Below are 19,059 nucleotides of genomic sequence, written 5' to 3'. Positions count from 1 at the left end.
CTGACACATTAAAAAACTAACTCCAAAAAAAAAACAAAAAAAACAAAACACTAACTCCGTACCTCCCTTTTCCCTTTAGTTGGACAAGAAGGGGAAGAATGGTTTACCAGTGCCACAATCAGGCTGTGATCACACTGTGATGCGTAGGAAAGGCTCATAAGCTGCTCACTGCAATATTATTATCACTATTTATGATCCACACTAAGTATCCGTTACATGAATGCCCTTTTAAATAAAACTAAAATTGTTAGCTTCTTATTCAAAGTACAATAAACATATGACCTATGGACACTTTATAAACACAACATTAAACTGAGTGAACGCTGCCTTATTTTCATAACATCAAACACATGAATAGACCCTCAGAAGCTAAAACCATCCAGAGTGCTTTAGCACTTGTGAGGGTGAATTGATCTCAAAGAATTTTCAGGGACTCAGACTCTACCTGTATGACCTATGACCTCAAGGTTTAATTCTCAAAAGCCTCTCGTTTTTGTTTCTAATTATTTACTTGACCATAAATTTAAAGTCTTCTCAAAGATTAGGCAGCATCTCCTCTCTTTGTTAAGAAAGATGTAGCACTTATTTTTCTTTGCCCTACTCTTTTGCACCAATTACTTGAGAATGATGTTCACCAAACAAATTAACAAGAAAATCCAAAATGCATTAAAAATAAAGTTAAGCTCCTAGAGGAAACAACACATTGTAAGATACAAAATTAGATCATTTACCAAGTGTGTAAAGAAAACACTATCAGCATAGCCTGAAATATCAACTTGAACCATATGGAGTTACCACTTCTGTTGGTCAAAAATAGCCAAACGTTGGCAATTCACACGAATGACATCCTAAAATAAGGTCAAAGTAGCAGTAAAGCTGTAGAACCCACCAAATGTTCCCTAGCAGACATGCTACAAATCTTGAGTCTGTATTTTTAGAAACCACAAGCATCCTGATGGCAATGTTTTTGGCAACTAGAAGCTGTGTTCATGAAAGATAGTTAAGATAAACTGAATGGTTATTTTAGTTAACCACTCCCAACTGTTTGCACGATGAAAGTACCAGAGAAATACTAGTAAAATATCTAAAATTTGCAACACTTGGTCTCAAAACATCAAGCCTGGCATCCTATCAGCTTCACTGCTCTCAACATAGTCCAACAGGTGAATTGTGATCATTCGGGGTTTCTAGGTCACTTTATAGAAAATCAACCAAAGAAACAAAATCATAAAGCCAACGATGGTAAACCCGTTGAAGGTGATCAATGGGAACATTTTACATACCTAAGCATTTTGTTATACACGTTATGTCATTTACACCCCACTACAACCTTACGGGGTGGCACTGCCCTCGCTTAACAGATAAAGAACTCAGGGCTCAAAAATTAACTTATCCAAAGTGACATGACTCGTAAGGAGAAGAACTTAAACTCAAAACCAGTTCTGGTGGGTGCCAAAGTCTTATGATGTTTCTGCAACTAGGACCCTCTACCAGCATCACCGTCTGAGGGTCCACGGTCTCTTAGACGCTCTGAGGAATATTTTCAATGTCTTCAGCAGCTTATCAAGATTATTACCCTCCTTTTACAGATAAGGGAAATGAGGATCAAGGATTTACGCGGATTTTGCTCAAAAGCTTAATTAAGTCTCTATGTTTTTAGCATTTGAACCCAAGATCTTCCATAACTTCTAAATTTACACTCCTCCTACTACACCTCTGTGCCATACCAAGTACTTAGCACCAAGTGACAGGGCCGGTAACATGTAATGAAATGCACACAATTATTAAATTTGTTTAATATTTGTAAGTATTCTACTTAGGCTGAAAAACAATTTCATTGCAAGAGACTTAGAAATGATTCCAGTAAAACCACCCAGAGACACTGTCCTGTCATATAATTCTCCCAGACAATTGGGACCAGGACTCAAGATTTCCTCAATTCCACACTGCCAACCACCATAAAAATAAGTACTTGAAATTACATAGCAGCAATTAAAAGGCACAATATGTGTCTTATTATACAAAACACGTCAGTATATTCTAAGACGTGACAGCAAGCATACAAAACAACTGTTAACTCCTCCAAAGTTAAGTGAGAGTTGTAACAGATTTAACAAATAATGTTGTTTGCCCTCACAAAATTTAAGAGGACATCTTAATATTGTTTCACATAGCCTTTTTCTTTAAATTAAAAAACAAAAGCTATTTAATGAAGTTTTAACCAATGCGTAACTTTTAAATACTACACGTGGCTTTCCAGTTATATTAACGGAAAGAAGAAAATGCTGAAATAAGACTCTCACAATAGATTATGCTGACTTTTAACTTTAAACTTTAAAGAACACAGTAATTTAAACCCGCAAGTGATATAAATGTTGCCTTGCTTTTATGATTTTCAGATCATGACCACAGAAACCAAAATGTAGTAGATTTTATGTGCTGGCATTCAACAGCTATTCCCAACTCTGTTCACAGAGGCTGGCAGACTAAACCGACATTTCTCAGGCCCCTTGCTAGGGGAGTTCCAAATTTGCTTTTGCTTCTTTCCCTATCCATATGCCTTTTATTTCTTTTTCCTGCTTTATTGCACTGACTAGGACAATTCTGAATAGGAATGTTGAGTGACTATCCTTGCCTTGCTCCTAATGTTAGGCAAAAGCATTCAGGCTTTCACCAGTAATTGTAATATCAGGTGTAGGTTCTTCATAGATAGCTTTTATAAAGTTCAGGAAGCTCCCTTCTACTCCAACTTTTTTGAGAGTTTCCTTCTATTCTTAGTTTTTTGAGTTTTTAATCATGACTGGATGATGAATATTGTTAAATGCTTTTTCTACATCTATTGAGTTGATCATAGGGGTTTTAAAAATTCTGTTGTTTAGTTTGTTGATATTGTGAATTATTCCTGCATTTCTGGAATAAATGGTCCTTTGGCATGATATATTACCCTTTTTATATAAACTGTATTTAATTTGTTAATATTTTGTGGAGAAGTATCTGTTTTTTTTTGTATCAGAGTAATACTGACCTCATAAAATAATGTTCCTTTCCTTCTGTTTTCTGAAGGGTTTGTATATAATTGGTATTATTTCTTTCTTAATAGGTTGGCAGAATTCACCAATGAGACCATGTGGGCTTAGAGCTTTCTTTTGGGGACAATTTTTAACTACAAATTCAATTTCTTTAATAAAGAGCTATACAAGTTATCTACTTCTTTTTTTTTTTTTTAAGATTTTTTGATGCGGACCATTTTTAAAGTCTTCACTGAATTTATTACAATATTGCTTCTGTTTTATGTCTTGGCCTTTTGGCTGCGAGGCATATGGGATCTTAGCTCTCCAACCAGGATCAAACCCGCACCCCCTACATTGAAGGCGAAGTTCTTAAACACTGGACCGCCAGGGAAGTCCCTATCCATTTCTTCTTGAGTGAGGTTTGGTAGGTTGTATCTTTGATGGAATTTGTCCATTTATCTAAGTTATCAAATGTATTAAGTGGCTCATAATATTTCTTTATCTTCCTATTAATATCTGTAGGATCTGTATTGATGGTCTCTCTTTTCTGATATTAGACATTTTTGCCTCTTCTTTCTCTCTCTTTTTCCTGATCAGTATGACTACAGGTTTGTCACTTTTATTGATCTCATCAAAGAAACAGCTTTTGGTTTCACTGATTTTTTCCCTATTTTTTTTTTCCTGTTTTTTATTTCATTGTTTTCTGCCCTTATCTTTAGTATTTTCTTCCTCTGCTTGTTCTGGGTTTAATTTGCTCTTTGCCTTCTAGATTCTTTTTTTTAAAATTTATTTTATTGAAGTATAGTTGATTTACCATGTTGTATTAATTTCTGCTGTACAGCAAAGTGATTCAGTTATACATATATATATTCTTTTTCATATTTTTTCCATTATGGTTTATTACAGAATATTGAATATAGTTCCCTGCCTTCTAATTTCTTTTTTTTTTAACATCTTTACTGGAGTATAATTGCTTTACAATGGTGTGTTAGTTTCTACTTTATAACAAAGTGAGTCAGCTATACATATACATATATCCCCATATCTCCTCCCTCTTGCGTCTCCCTCCCACCCTCCCTATCCCACACCCTCTAGGTGGACATAAAGCACTGAGCTGATAAAGTAAAAGTTTATATTATTGTTTCAAAACTTCTGCTTTCTAATATAAGCCTTTAACACTATAAATTTCCCTTTGAAGTACTGCTTTAGGAACATCCCATAAATCTTAATATGTCGTATTTTCATTTTCATTCAATTCAAGATATTTTCTAATTTCCCTTGTGACTTCCTCTTTGACCCATGGGATCTTTATAATGTGATATTTAATTTCAAACTATTTGGTGATTTCCCAAACATCTGATACTGATTCCTAGCTTAATTCTGCTGTGGTCAAAGAATACAGACATATTCCTGGAAAATTACCTGTAACATGAAAGTATGGGAATCAAATTCAATTTTTTGATAGGAAGTTACTGTAGCGCTATGGCCAAGGTCAAGGTGAGGCAGGATTAGAGGTCAAGGCTTCTGGCATGCCCCACACACAGATATCAAGAGTAATACGTTCTCTCTCAATACCATCTCAGGACCAAGACTTGTTATTCTCCCTCTACCCTTAATGCAAAAAAGGACAATTCCACAAACATCAAGTGATTTTTTCACTCTGTAAAGCAGGCAGAACAGACGGCAGAATTTTGTACAGAAAGAAAGTGAGGTTCCGAGCAGGACCTGCCTTCCTAGTCTACCATCCTCGTTACTCTTGAGGCATTCCTCAAAGATAGAGAAATACAGGTCATCGAAACCCGTAAATAATTCAAAACCTCATCTGAGCCACTGTTGGAATCACCACTTCACTTCAGAGTGAGTTATAGTAACACCTGAGGAGCTTTAAGTTTTATCATCTTGGCTTCTCATACCCACTCGTTATGAACAAGATCCAAAAAATAACCAACTGGTTAAACCTCAGGAAACAGAAAGTAAATGGGCAAAATATATAGTGGGGGAAATGAGACCCCAGTTTAATGAGTCAAAAACTGCATATCCATACTTGTTCACGTAAAAATTAATAGGAAATGAATATATCAAATTATAGTTTTTCTCTTTCAACCTCTCACTGTTGATTAGGACCAAAAGCTCTAAAATATTATCTGCTGTTAATATTTATATATTAAAATATATTGATATTTTAATATTTTGAAACACTAACATATTTTATCCTATTCTATTTCAAATTAAAGTTCTAAACTATAATGTTATAGAAATTAAATGGCTTTAAGGGTAGAAGGCACACAGTCTTACCGTGTAACTGTTGACTTATGGGTTGCAGAAATGTCCCTCAGGCAGCATCGCCACTTTGGCTCAGATATCAGTAGTAACAGCAATCAAAATTAAAACTAAGAAGAAAGAAAAAAAAAAAAAAATTAAACACCGGCAAGCAAAATGCATTCATGTCTCCAAGAAAGTCTTAAATTCAAATTTCACATTCCAATAATTTCGTCAAGGGAGCTCTAGTCCCAGAACTAGTTCTTTTTAAATTAGTTTAAGCAGGGAGCTAGTAAGGAATGTGAATTCCGGTATAATTCCCACTCTCTACCCTGGAATAAGCTCTGAAATTAACTTCAAGGCATCTAGTAAATAACAGCCAAAGGGAAGAAAAACAAAAAGCCCAGTATACCACAGGTCTATTCAACTGAACTGCTTACACACATTTTAGGTCTGTGACCGCCCACAATTAATTGAATACAGATCATTTGCATAAGAACTCAAGTCAATAAAAATCTTGGTGATCACTTCACAAATATTTTAATAGTACATGTGGGGATAAAACAGTAACAAAGACTTAATACCTGCTGAATTGACCCTAGAAAGTGTTTCCAGGATAACTGATATTAACAGCAAGCCTACAGAGTTATCTGAAGATAAACACTGTTTTGCGGTACCAAAAATATAGTATAGTTTCCTACCCAAATAGAGTTTCCATTCACTTAGGAGAATACATTTAAGAAACACGTAGAGGGCTTCCCTGGTGGCGCAGTGGTTGAGAATCTGCCTGCCAATGCAGGGGACACGGGTTCGAGCCCTGGTCTGGGAAGATCCCACATGCCGCGGAGCAACTAGGCCCGTGAGCCACAATTACTGAGCCTGCGCGTCTGGAGCCTGTGCTCCGCAACAAGAGAGGCCGCGATAGTGAGAGGCCCGCGCACCGCGATGAAGAGTGGCCCCCGCTCGCCGCAACTAGAGAAAGTTCTTGCACAGAAACGAAGACCCAACACAGCCAAAAATAAATATAAAAAATAAATTAAAAAAAGAAAAGAAACACGTAGAGAACAAGCATTCGTTCATTCAGCAAAACATTTCCAAGTATCTTGCGTAAGTTGGCTCGCCTTTAAACCCTGCAGACACAAAAATGACTGAGAAAAGGCCTGCTCATGAAAGAACTGAGTCTCGCGAGGGTGACTGATGCACGTAGATAATTATAATACAATACGGAGATGCAGGAAAGAGCAGGGCAGCCCAGAAGTGGGCTGGGTATAGCAAAAGCTTCGTGGGAGGTCAAGGAAGGGTGGGGAGGGAAAAGGCCGTGCAGGCCCTGGAAAGGAGGGGGTGTGATCTCCGCAGGGAAGGAAAGCAACTTGAAGTCTAGAAGGGACTGCCTGGCCGTGACTGAATTGTATGTGGGCCAGTGGATAATGAGAACGTCCACAGTTAAGACTGTCACCATCCTTTTGAAAGTGTGAAAAAAAATAGAAAGGTCATTGGATGATACTACACATGTCCTCCTAGTTTTCTCAGTTAAAATTAAAAGTAGCACATGATTTTCTCCCCCTTCCTTCGGAGCGGCTGTACAGCACGTGATGATGCAAAATGTAAAAGTGACTTTTTCCTGTCGTTTGCATAAGTGATCATCCTATTTCCAAATACAGAGAAGCATCCCTGGGTTTTAGATTACCCAGGCCAACAAATTTCACCTGAACCAGATCACCTTATTTGCATGATTTTGAAAGTAACCAGCACTATGTAACTATACAACTAACTGTACCTCAGGGCAATCCAAATGTGTGTGCCCTGGAGGACCCTTTACGTTCGAAATCATGTGTTAACTCTTCTTTTGGGAAACACAACTATGAATTTTCCCATTTGTGTGAAAGGCTATGGAACTAGAATTCTGTTACTAGTTGTCACTTGGTGAATGCCTTACTGAGGACTAAGCAGAGCGCTGAGTCTCCTACGATTAACTTAATCTTCACAAGGCAGGACGGAAAAAATGTTGCCCGCCATCAAGCCAGCAGCCACTGCAGCTGCCCTGACGGTGCGCCCTGAGGGGATTCAGGATGGAGAAAAATAGGATACTGGTCCTAGATAGTTAAGATGCACATCTAAGGAAGAATTTCAAAGAGCCCAGACTCTTGCATCTTCCCATACACAGAAAAACACTAAAATCATTAACTTGAGATGTTTGGTTTTTGTGATTGGCGGTCATCTTCTGGTGTTCCACTGCGTGCCCCTCCCTCCTCCCCGCCAGCAAAAACTCCTATCCTGGCTCCCTCCTCACCTCTTTGGAATACTTCCTCAGAGTATCTGAGAGGCTGTCTCCCAGGCTATAGTCCTCGGTAAAATCCCCAAATAAAACGTAGCTCGAAGCACTTAGCTTGTGTTGTTTTCTTCAGTCAACACAGGTAACATCTCCACTAAAAAATGAGGAAACTGAGGATCGGAAGGTGACTTGCCCAGGCCGACACAGCCTGAAAGAGGCAGAGCCAGGACAGGGCTGTCTGGCCACCGTCACTGTTCTTAATTACTGTATCAGATGGCCTCTTCTGGATGTGCATACGTGCATTTTTCTTTCCTACTGAGCTGATAACCCGTCTAACCTAAGTCAGGAACCACGAAGGTCTTGAAGAGTTAACTAGCCTTTGTGAATGTGCTGCCTCACTTTACAGGGGAAAAGCGTATCTTGAACTCCTTTGAAGGTACAGGTTAAGGTTATTAAGTGTGAAACGCAGCACCTCTACTAAGAGGTGTTGCATTAGCACAGGGAAACACGTTTATATGAAGCAGCAGGATTTAAAGGGTTTCTGTCGCTGGTTAAGCCCTGGCCGTGGTGCTGAACATGCCACTCTGGCTGCCCCTGGCAGCGCAGCCACCCTTAGCTTCCTGCCAACTGGCATCTGTGACGCTCCCCCGCCACCAACGCCCTCCTCGTGTGGCCTCCGTGCATCCAAACTGGCTCCAGTCTTTACAGCGCAACCTGTGACGCCTCCTCCACCCACCCGCTCCTCCCTCTACCGGTTCAGTAAACACTTACCTGCTGTGGTGACGTGTCAGGCTTCGTGTGCCCCGACCCTGGAAAGCCAAAACCCAACCCTGCACCCCCAAGGACCTCTTGATCCCCCAGAAGAAAGGCTGTATCGACAAGGAATTATTGGTATTCAATGTGACAACTGTGTGTGCGTGGTATCGAGAGCGGGGGGTGGGGTGGGCAGGGGGCAGCCGGGGGGGGGGCGGGGCAGGGAGGCTTCACAGCCCTGGTAACACTGTGGCCTTAATTCAGATGACAGATGACCCAGACCTACAATAAGATGGGAGAATTTTTTAATGGGAATGAACTTGAGAGAGGTAGGCACTGAGTGCTAGAGCAGATGGGCACCGAGGGGTCTCGGGCTGGAGCCCAGGAGCAGAGGCAGGAATGCCAGGCCCAGCCCCCCGCAGTGATGGCCGTATCCCACACGTGGACGCCGGCCCATGTGGCGGGCTCAGCCACAGAGAGCGCTCGACCGACCGCTTTACCTGTGCCAAGTGTGACTGAGGAACTGAGCTGTCCACTTTATTTCTTTTTAATTAATACTGATTAGAAGGGCAATACGTGGCTAGCGGCTACGGGACTGAACGGTGCAGCTCTTAACGTTGCAGACTCGAGATTCTGAGCTGAGGGGCTGTCACCAGACCTGGGAAAAGGATCACCAGGAGGAAGGCACGCGGACACGCAAGTATTTGTCGAACAGATGGACGAACAGGCCAACGGACAGAGTAACAAACCGGGTGATCTTAAGGACTCCTCCCTCTAAAATCCCATCAAGAGGTGCCTGTCCTTGCCATTCGGGTCTTGAGTAACGCCCTCCACATGGTGGCATCAAAGTGTACTCATGTTGGCTCCAGATCGCAGCCTAATCCTTAAAATACTACTACTACTAACTTAAAATTCCCTATACTGTGAATTCCTTATACTCTGAAGAAAACAAAAGAGAGAGAGAGAAAAGGGGGAAAAAGGAAAAACTGTATTTTTGAAACCATAATTTAGAAAATAATCATAGATTAAAGATAATCAATGAAGCCAGGATAAATTGCTGTCTAGTAAAATATGTCATTCTCTAAAAAAATGAAAGAAAGCCAGGAGGGGAGAGGAGCAACGGTTTTACCATGCGGTCAGGTAATTTCAAATACATTACAGACCATTCGGCTCCTAAGCAGCTCAGCTGACATTCGGTCTACACTCTTCTGTACTCTGATGAGAGAAAAGACTGAATTGACTCATGAAACACCTTATTTTGTTCTAGAGAGCATTTTAAAAGGTCAGTGATAATAAAGTTTTTCCTAGGAATATGCCCTTTCCTCTTAGTTACCTACAACATCCAAAGTCAACATGAAAGAAAGAACTCTGTGACATGAAAACATTTAACCTGAGAACAGGCTGTGTCTAAGTAACTCACTGGTAATCTGCCAATATTATCCTAATCTGACTGTGTCAGGATTTGTTTACTATTTTGGTCCTTGCCATCTCACCTAAGCTCCCGAATTCCAGTTCTCCAGAAACGGGAAGCCGCGTACACACAACACACACACGCCGTCCAGGACAGCAGTCTCTGCATTGCATTCCAGGGCCACCTTCTTCACCAGGCTCAGATTCTAAGTTCCTCTCCATCCAGGAGGTCGTGTCATCAACGTTCTTCACTATGCACACAGCAAGCTCTGCCTACAAGACTGTGAGACACTCTGCAACATGCAGACTCGACTATCTTCAGAGAAACGTCAGCGCGTCTAACAGGAATGTTTTTAGCTAGAAGCGTGTCTAACGACACGACAGAACAGCAACCTCTGTGCTGCCTTGCTTGGCCTCTCAGGTCGGTTATCCGAGCTTCAATTCCCACGGCTAGAACCGCCCTGCATCACTTAGATCCGAGCCACAAGGAACACACTTGGCTGGCCCCGCAGTTCACCTCGACGCGTACGTTGAGCGCTTACGTAGGATGGATGAGGAACGAGACACGCTCTTGGGTGCCCAGAGAGCTTTACCTGGTGAGGAAGGGTGTGTGTGTGTGTGCGCGCGCGTGCGTGTGTGCGCACATAAAACAAGGAGCAGGAGGAAAACTGCTGTACACAACACAGAAACAGTGTCAGCTGACACCGACTGAACACCTACATATAAGCCCACTCCCAGCTAGGGACAGATTCATGTAACAATTAATAAAACCACATTAACTATTCTATGAGGGTGCAAATGAAAAATTCTCCCAGTTTTAAGTAATTTGTTCATTTAAAAAGTATGTACCACAGACCTAAATACTAGCGTCATAAAACAATAGTTTCTGCCCCTTAACTTGATGAACAATAACTACCTAGTAAAATAGGAAGACAAAATGATCAATTCGTGATATAATAGGGCTGTGCAGAGAGCCACAGCTGGCCCATACCTCTGGGCTAACAGTCCCCGGCCAGAGAATCGAATAACCCAGATCAAGATCTGGGCCACATCAACCCCTCATGATCCCTTCAAACACTTAGTACCTTTCTACAATACACGGACAACGCAACCATGAATCAGGCAGAAGGGACACTACACACAGAAAGACAGCACACCGAGGTCCGAAAGTGCAAAGTGGCAAGAGAGATCCGTGCACAGCGTCGTGGGAGGAAAGGACCAGTGCCAGCTTCAATAAACAAGACTTAAAATGTGCGTGCGGAGCAAAGCGACACCAAGAGACTGATTCCTGGCCTCTGAAATGCACAGAGGATGCGAGAGGTTAATATAAAGACAAGTGCTACCTCACCACCTAAATATGAAGACATCACGAGGGGGTCAGAAAGTTCCCAGGTCCAGAGCTTGCTCATAAAATAAAGAGTGTGTACTGCCTGCCTGGGCCTGGGCAGCTACGGGAAATGCACAGGCCAGAGTTGGAAGGGCCCAGAGATCCACCCGCCATTCAGTGCGGGCTCCCCTCTGCCCCATCCCTGGATGCTTCTCGTGAACCCTGTTCAGGGAGAGGACTGTGTAACCTCTCGTCAAGACCCCTAGCTCTGTGTTCAGTTAAAGCCTGCATCTTTAACACTTCAAACCAATGCTCTCTGTTCTGCCCTCTGAAACCAGAGAATCTACCAAAGCCTTCAACTCTGCAAGCTTCCAAGGGTCTGAAGGCAGCTGAGGGGTCCCAGTCCCGCTGGCCTTTCCCAGGTGCCCCAGTCTGCCCTTCACAGACGCAGGGACGGCAGAGGAGCCGAGGGAAGCAGCACACCCTCCGTTAATGCGGCCAGTCTGCCTGTTCCATCGGCTTTACCGTGGGGTCCCTGACACCGCCGCCCTGCCCCACAGGATGGCCACGGCCAATTCCCGGACAGGGTCTGCAGGCTTCCCTCCCATTACTCCTCCCCACACTGCCCTCATGCACACACCCTCCACACCTGCATCGCCCCCCACGTGCATCTCCATCTCCCCACACGTGCATCTCCCCACACGTGCATCTCCCCACACCTGCATCTCCCCACACCTGCATCTCCCCACACCTGCATCTCCCCACACCTGCATCTCCCTTCCCCTCACCTGCATCTCCCCTCCCCACACCTGCATCTCTCCACATGTGCATCTCCCCTCACCTGCATCTCCCCACACCTGCATCTCCCCTCCCCTCACCTGCATCTCCCCTCCCCACACCTGCATCTCTCCACACGTGCATCTCCCCTCACCTGCATCTCCCCTCCCCACACCTGCATCTCTCCACACGTGCATCTCCCCTCACCTGCATCTCCCCTCCCCACACCTGCATCTCTCCACACGTGCATCTCCCCACACCTGCATCTCCCCACACCTGCCCTCCTGCCCTCCACCTTCTGACCAGCGAGGGGTCACTTCCACCGCAAAGCTCTGCTCAGCTGCCGGCAGAGTCCACCCCCTCCTCTGTGCCCACCAAGTCAGCCGGGCGACACAGGATGCCATGGTGCGGTGGGCTCTCAAGCCACGATTCAGCTCAAACTGGCCTCCCACTTACACCCTCTAAGGCAGGTTATTTAAGCTTAAATTCCCCGAAATACAAAAATGAGAGCGAGAATCAAAGGAGTGATCCCTGGGACAAGCCTGGCCTCCCACGTGATAACAAGCCCCTGAGAACATCCATCACAGACCCGGCGCCGGTCCTGCCTGTTGCCCAGGCACTGTGACAGCCCCCAGCGTGGGAAGAGGGTCACCCACGTCCTTATACTCCAGGGCTTCACACAGAAAGGAGCTCGGAAGCCTCCTGAACAGTGTTGAGTCCAGAACAAAACAAACAGTGAATCAATAAACAAGCACACAAAAGCCTAAAACCAAGATGACTGAAGAAGCCCAGATTTAGTTCTGGTCTTACCCGTCTGCCTGGTTATTCATTACTGCAACACAAAGTACCGAGCTGCTGAGAGATCAAAGAACTCAGAGGCTGAAAAAGTTTGGAAATTCATGGTAAACAATCAGTTTTCAAAGCAAAAGTGCATTTTCTAGTTATGTGTTGCTTCACTATCAAAGACCTTTCTCATTTTCTTTTTTTTAATTCCTGGCTCAATGTTCGGCACACAAGCAACACTCAAAAAACATCTGTCAAATAAGTAAACTTTCTCAAATGACTTGGTTAAAAAAATCATCATGCATCTTCGTGACCTACTTCAACCAGTAGTGTCCTGTGACCTGGTGCCGGCCCTGTGGTCACCATTTCAAGGGCTGGGCTCCGCCCAGGGGAACAGCAGGAGAATTGGGGTCAACAGAACACCACTTTCAGTGCAACCAAACAGTTAATGAGCTTTTGCGGAATGGGCATAAAAAGATAAAATAATAATAACTTGCACAGGATAAAATAAGGCTTCCAGCTTGAAGAAAGATTGCTGACTGGGAGCAATTTTTCAGAAAGCTGTTTAGCAACATTATGGAACAATCCACAACCACTAAACACAAATGTGGAGCGGGACCAACTGGCAGCAGCACGCCGTTTGCTTTCGCAATATTCACAGGCAGCTGGAGAACGGAAAAAACAAAGGAGCAGCAGGACAGATGCAGGAGACAGAGGGACAGAACTGACCATCGGGAAGGGATGGAGGACAGGAAAAGAGGGGGAGGCCTAGGGGTCCCCTGAACACTTGTTCCAGAGTCCTGCAGATGACACAGTTACAACAAGCTTACCCGTTAAGACATCCCAGAGTTTTTTAAACTCCCCTTCTTAAAAACGGGACACTGTGTCCTTGGCCGAGGTCCTGGCACTCTTCCTGTTGCTTGTGACCCCACAGGGATGACAAACCAACGATTCCGGAGGGGGCGGGGGGGGGGGGTGGCTGAGGATAATAGTCTAAACCCTGAAACAGATCCAACTCAAGTAAAAAGATTTTCTTGCCTAAACGATGTTATATTTTTCTCTGCTTTAATTACTGAATCCTGTAACTGGAATTCATCACTGATTCAAAGAGATGCTAAAAATAGTCTGTTCTAGAATGAGGAATGAGAAGCATCCTGTAATTTTGCTACTAAATGGACTCCTGTTTTTTTCACAGCTCAGTAACTTACTCTTCAAATATATTTCCTCTTTTTATTAACCAAAAACGTAAAGCACTTCAGATGCACCTTAAACATTAATTTTCAACAGTAATTATGTATTTATAAGTTTATAAGTAAAATCTCAGACATACACTAACCTTACTTAAAAAGTCTCTTTGACTCTTTTCCTCAACATCTAATCATGACCTTCATTAAACACCTTTAATTGCAAGAACACAGTCTCATTTACATATGATGAATGAACAAAGCTGTGATCCAACAGGCTCCCACTGCAAATGGCAAATTATTAATAACACCTTACATTTGAATCCATGGTGCCGTTTACAAAGGGCTTTCACATAAATCATCTCGTTTAATCTCTACAACAACCCTGTCACAAACAAGCAAGGCAGAAATTACTTTAACCAGCTTACAATTGAGGAAGCAGGTTCCCAGAGTGAAACAGCTTGTAAAGGTGGGAGAAGCCCTCACCTACATCCTCCTCACTCTAAGTCCCACCTTGTATTCCAAACTCAGCCCCTTCTAAGACTCACACAATTCCCATCCTCCAACTCCAACAGAACTCAGGATGAGCAGAACCCAGGTGACACCCAACACCTCTCCTTTCCACTGAGGTTTGCCTTCAAGGCACAGGCTCTGTCTTCTCAACTCAACTAGAAGCCATGGAGGGTAAAAATGGAATCTTACACTTCGTACTGTCTAGAATGATACCACACACATCACAGGGATACACTGAATTACTGTCATGATGCCACCAATCAAAGAGTCATCAAGGAGACCAAGGTCTAACTTCAGCACCCCAACTATGGCATGTCTCTTGGCTTTGGCCCACCTTCCTAGCTGCAACTAGGTTAGAAAATCCTGGAAGTCTGTCCCAGGCCATCGTAAATAAATATAAAAGAGGTTTCCTTAGCAATGACTAAAGTTGCTTTACATCTTCGACTGGTTGGAGTTTTTGCTGCTTCCCCACATCCATAAATGGTCCCTGGATTCTGACTGTGTGTTGGTTCCTGAGCACCCGGGAACGGGACCCACTGGGTGTCTCCACGGGGTCGATTCCCTTGATGTGCCCCGCCCTGACTCCCATATTCACCTGGCTTCTGTTCCCGCCAGGACCCACAGCTTGAACTTCCAGCCCCCACTTGCTCCTCTTGACCCTGACTTCCCAGCCCACCCTCACATCAACCACAGTCGGCCCCTACAGGGACCTGCGGAGCTTCTACAACTGACCAAGAGAGGGGTCCGGCCTTCTTTTTTATCTTCAGCTTATACCTGGAGTTCTGCATGTCCACAACTCCTTCAAGAGAAGGACAGACGTAACACAGGTACCAGAGCAGTCACTCTGACTCCCCCCCAGTGACACAATATCCTTCCCTCCTCAACCTCAGACTAAACAATATAACAACCTCCTAAAATACCATACAGTCAGCAATCAACATGCTGTCAGGTACCAAACAGATCATAACCAAATCAGAATTACTGTTTAGTTTCATTAAATATGCTGAATCTTAAATTTGGACCAAAAAATTATTACATAAATATACAAAAATACTTAGGAAATCTGCACATTATCAGATGGAAATAGCAGATGTAAATGCTGCATAGCAAACGGCTGGGTGTTTTTTCGATCACCAGGACAATTTTTACATATTCCAGAATCAAAGTCTGTTTCAAAGCTTTCTGTGTAATATTAAACCTGACATAAAGATTACACAAGCAATTCAACAAGTAACATCAGTTATTTTTCTCCCTGAGGAAATTATAGTAGCAGCCGCTGTAACCAATGGGTCCATGAACTTCCCCCCGCAGGGGACCTGTGCATTCAAACAAGACTGACACACGCAGCTGTCACATTCAAGTCTCCCGAGCCCCCAGTCACACCTTGCCATAGCTGCGTCTGGAGTGTGGGAGCCGAATGGCTCAGCGCACACAGTCAGAAGGAAGAACACAGCCCACGAGAGGAGACAGAACAAGGGGGAATGATTACCTCCCAGAAAGGAAGGCAAAATTTCAGTCGCCTGGAAAGTAACTCATCACCACTGAATAAACAGGAAAAGGGAAGGACTGAGAATCACTCCCCCACCTCCAACCTTAATTTGTCTCAAAAGGGAACAGAGCAGGGGAGGGCAGGTCACGATGGAAAGATAATAATTTTACACGCTTGGAGGTGGAGAACTGACGTGCAGGGGACCTCCAGATCACCAGTGAACACAGAGCTGAGGCTGGAATAAGAAGTCACAAGCCTCCAGCACTGCTGTAATTGAGGGAATGGAACTGAGACACAACAGATGGCAAGGCCAAGGGGAATGAACACGAGATGGGAAGAAAATGGCATCAGAGACCAAATTCCAGGGAAAAGGGGCTCTCCTAAAATGTCAGTGGGGGCATAAATTGTGACACTTTTGTTGTCAGTGTATGTTAAGAGCCTTAAATTATTTAAATTATTTAAACTGCTAATTCTTTAGCAATATATCCTAAAGGAATAAACACAAATATGGGCAAAGATTTATACATAAAGATGTTCCCCTTAGTGTTACTTGTAATAACAAAACACAAGAGAAACTAAATATGCCAAACAAAAGAATTAATTTAAAGTAAATTATGCTAGATCTATAAAATAAATTATTATGCAATACCTACGTTGCATTTTAGAAGACTTTTAAATTATGTGATAAAAGTCTTATGACATGAGATTACATGCGAAAGCATACAAAATAGTGTATACAGTATTTACTCATGAAAGAATTATTTGTTGAATACCTTCTATGTACTAGTACCTAGGTACTGGGGAGAAAATGCAATAAAAGAAATGTCCTTGTTTTTGTGGAGCATGGATTCTACTGGTAAGTGTCCCAGAAAGGGTAAATAAAATAAATCTGCAAGAGAACCTCAAAGAAAATGAATGCTAACAAGGCAAACGTAACAGGTGATGTAAAAAGAATACTATCAACTATAAAAAGTACCTGAAATTGACTTAAAATAAATAAACTGCAAGATTAATAGTAAAAAAATAATGTAAACTGAAAATCAAAAGCAAATTTCAGGTGGCTTAATAAATGGTCTAGAAAAATAAAGGTGGTGTTATTATAACCGGAAAGTGTCTGGGCCCTTTATGGTTTACCCTTCAGCATCCCCAGGAGGCAGAACTTACAAGCTCTCACCTTTCTCAGCCTCAAACATAAAACTCAGGAAGTGCACGAAAGCAACCTGCCTGTGGAGGCCTGCGCGCCTGCTGGGCTGCTCTGGACCAAAACCATCTCCTCCGTAATGTCACAAGAGAAGTGAGCCTTCCAAACACAAGCTAAGATGCGATTTGGTAGTACCTTTCCATTTTCATGACAGATCAACCGCCCCCCCCTCCAACACACACACACACTCACTCACTCACCTACGTTTGTTCATTCATTCACTGAACCAATATTATAGGGCAGGGACTCCCTCAAAATCACAATGTCCCCTACAGAAACCTAAGGACCAGTTCCCCAAATGCAAAATGTTGCATTCCTTAAGCATCTGTGAAAAGACTAAACTGAAGGAAAGCACTGAGAATACTGACACAAGTTGTACAACATATTACAGAAACACTCGTTGAAAAATAATGCGTCTATACTTAAAACACACACACACATCGAATGACATTTATCCTCCAAAACATTACCCTTCAGCAGATAACTGGTAAGAATGTCCTCATGTTAGATATGGAGAAATTGAGAAAACACTGTAAAGTAAAAATACTATATAATTCCATAAGGAAAACTACTGGGATTCACTCTGCAAAAAGCCACAAAAATATTCCCTGTATTCTGGAATACTTCCTGAAAACTAAGTAAGATTTAAATGCATACTAATTACTTATTTTTTTAAAAAGTCAAGTTTCAGAATGAGATATTATATTATGGAGATTGGTTAAATAAAGCATTTTGCAGAGGTAGGTGACGTCATAAACTTCATTAAAACCATAATACAGGAAAGCTTATCCTATGGAGATCAAGCAAAGCCCGGAGCAATCTAGAATCACTCTGATGTAGGAAGCAAAAGAGAAAAACAACTTCCTCTTTCCTTCTAGGTCCTTCTAAGCTACTCCCTGATAAATATTTCCTTCCATCAGCCGGTCAGCCACTCACCCTGAAGAAGCAGCTGAGCACACTGGGGTTAGTGCAGAACAGAAGGGCCCACAGCTCAGTCCCTGAACCTTTTCTCTCCTCCATCACAGCCCCTCCTCTCAGATCTCATCCAGTCCAGACAACTCCCAAGTTCACATCACCAGACCAGACCACTGCCCTGAATTTCAAAGCAGTACACTCGCTCTGCTCTCTGCTCTCACCTATGGCTCCGCCAAGCCCCCCAACCTGGTCTCCACTCTCACCTGGACTCTGCTGGCCCTGACCCGATCTCCCACCTCCACCCTTGGCTCCCAATAGCCTGTTCTCCCCTCGGAAGCCAGAGCAATTCTGTCAACAGGGAAATCGGATCCTGTCTCTCCTGGATTTGAAACTCTCTAAGGGCTGGTCACCTCACTCAGATAGTACACGGCACGTAACAGGGAGTCCATAGCTAGCTGCTAGAAGTTTGTGTGGCATTTCATTCCTACTTTTTATACAGAAGAAACTAGAGAATTGGGAGATTATCAGACTTTAGATATATTTATTTGGAACTTTTCTTTGGTGATCTCATCTAGTCATCTCATCTATATCTGCCTTGTACTTAAATCTCAGCCGGATTACCTTCCACGAGTAGATTTTTAGGGGATATTTCTGGCTTAAGATCTACACTTAAAGATGAGATCTGTAGGAAGAAAGACATTTTAAAAGAATCATCAATTTTCCACCTTATGCCTCCTTTTAGTTTTTTCCTCAAATGAAAAAGGTCAAAATTCAAAAGAAATTACTGAAGCAAAAGTAAATACCACGTTACATCTTTATACAGAGAGTGAGAGATGGCAATCTTATCAGTACAGAAACAATTAAAAACAGGTATCAGACGGTTTACCCTTTTTTTTCTGAATATGATTAAATGGGGAGGGGAGACCTTCTCAGCAGAGGATCACAGATAAGAAATGAACAGGATGGAAACCCAAGCATCCCGGCCTCCAGCCAAGAATACCCTGACAGTGTCTTGCAAGTGGAGGACGGACAAAGCATAGTAATGAGAAATCCTGTTGTTACGCTACTCAGATATGGGCCTTCAGCATCAGTTTCCCCAAAGGAACTGGTTTCATTCACAGGGGGAGGGAAAGTTACGCACACAAGAACAAAGGCAGGTTTACAT

General features: G+C 42.8%; 1 protein-coding gene across 3 annotated transcripts in view; it reads right to left on the bottom strand.

The window, feature by feature from the left end:
- Positions 1–19,059, bottom strand: part of WASF3 (WASP family member 3) — a 93,516-nt gene that overhangs the window by 52,101 nt on the left and 22,356 nt on the right. For all 3 annotated transcript variants that reach the window (XM_059903470.1, XM_059903471.1, XM_059903472.1), the window contains exon 2: positions 5,307–5,401. The gene's annotated coding sequence lies outside the window, so the exon portion shown is untranslated. The remainder of the gene's footprint in view (positions 1–5,306; positions 5,402–19,059) is intronic.

This window comes from Balaenoptera ricei, chromosome 18, assembly GCF_028023285.1.
Source record: "Balaenoptera ricei isolate mBalRic1 chromosome 18, mBalRic1.hap2, whole genome shotgun sequence".
NCBI classification, from domain to species: domain Eukaryota; kingdom Metazoa; phylum Chordata; class Mammalia; order Artiodactyla; family Balaenopteridae; genus Balaenoptera; species Balaenoptera ricei.
This window is presented reverse-complemented; position numbering and strand designations above follow the sequence as displayed.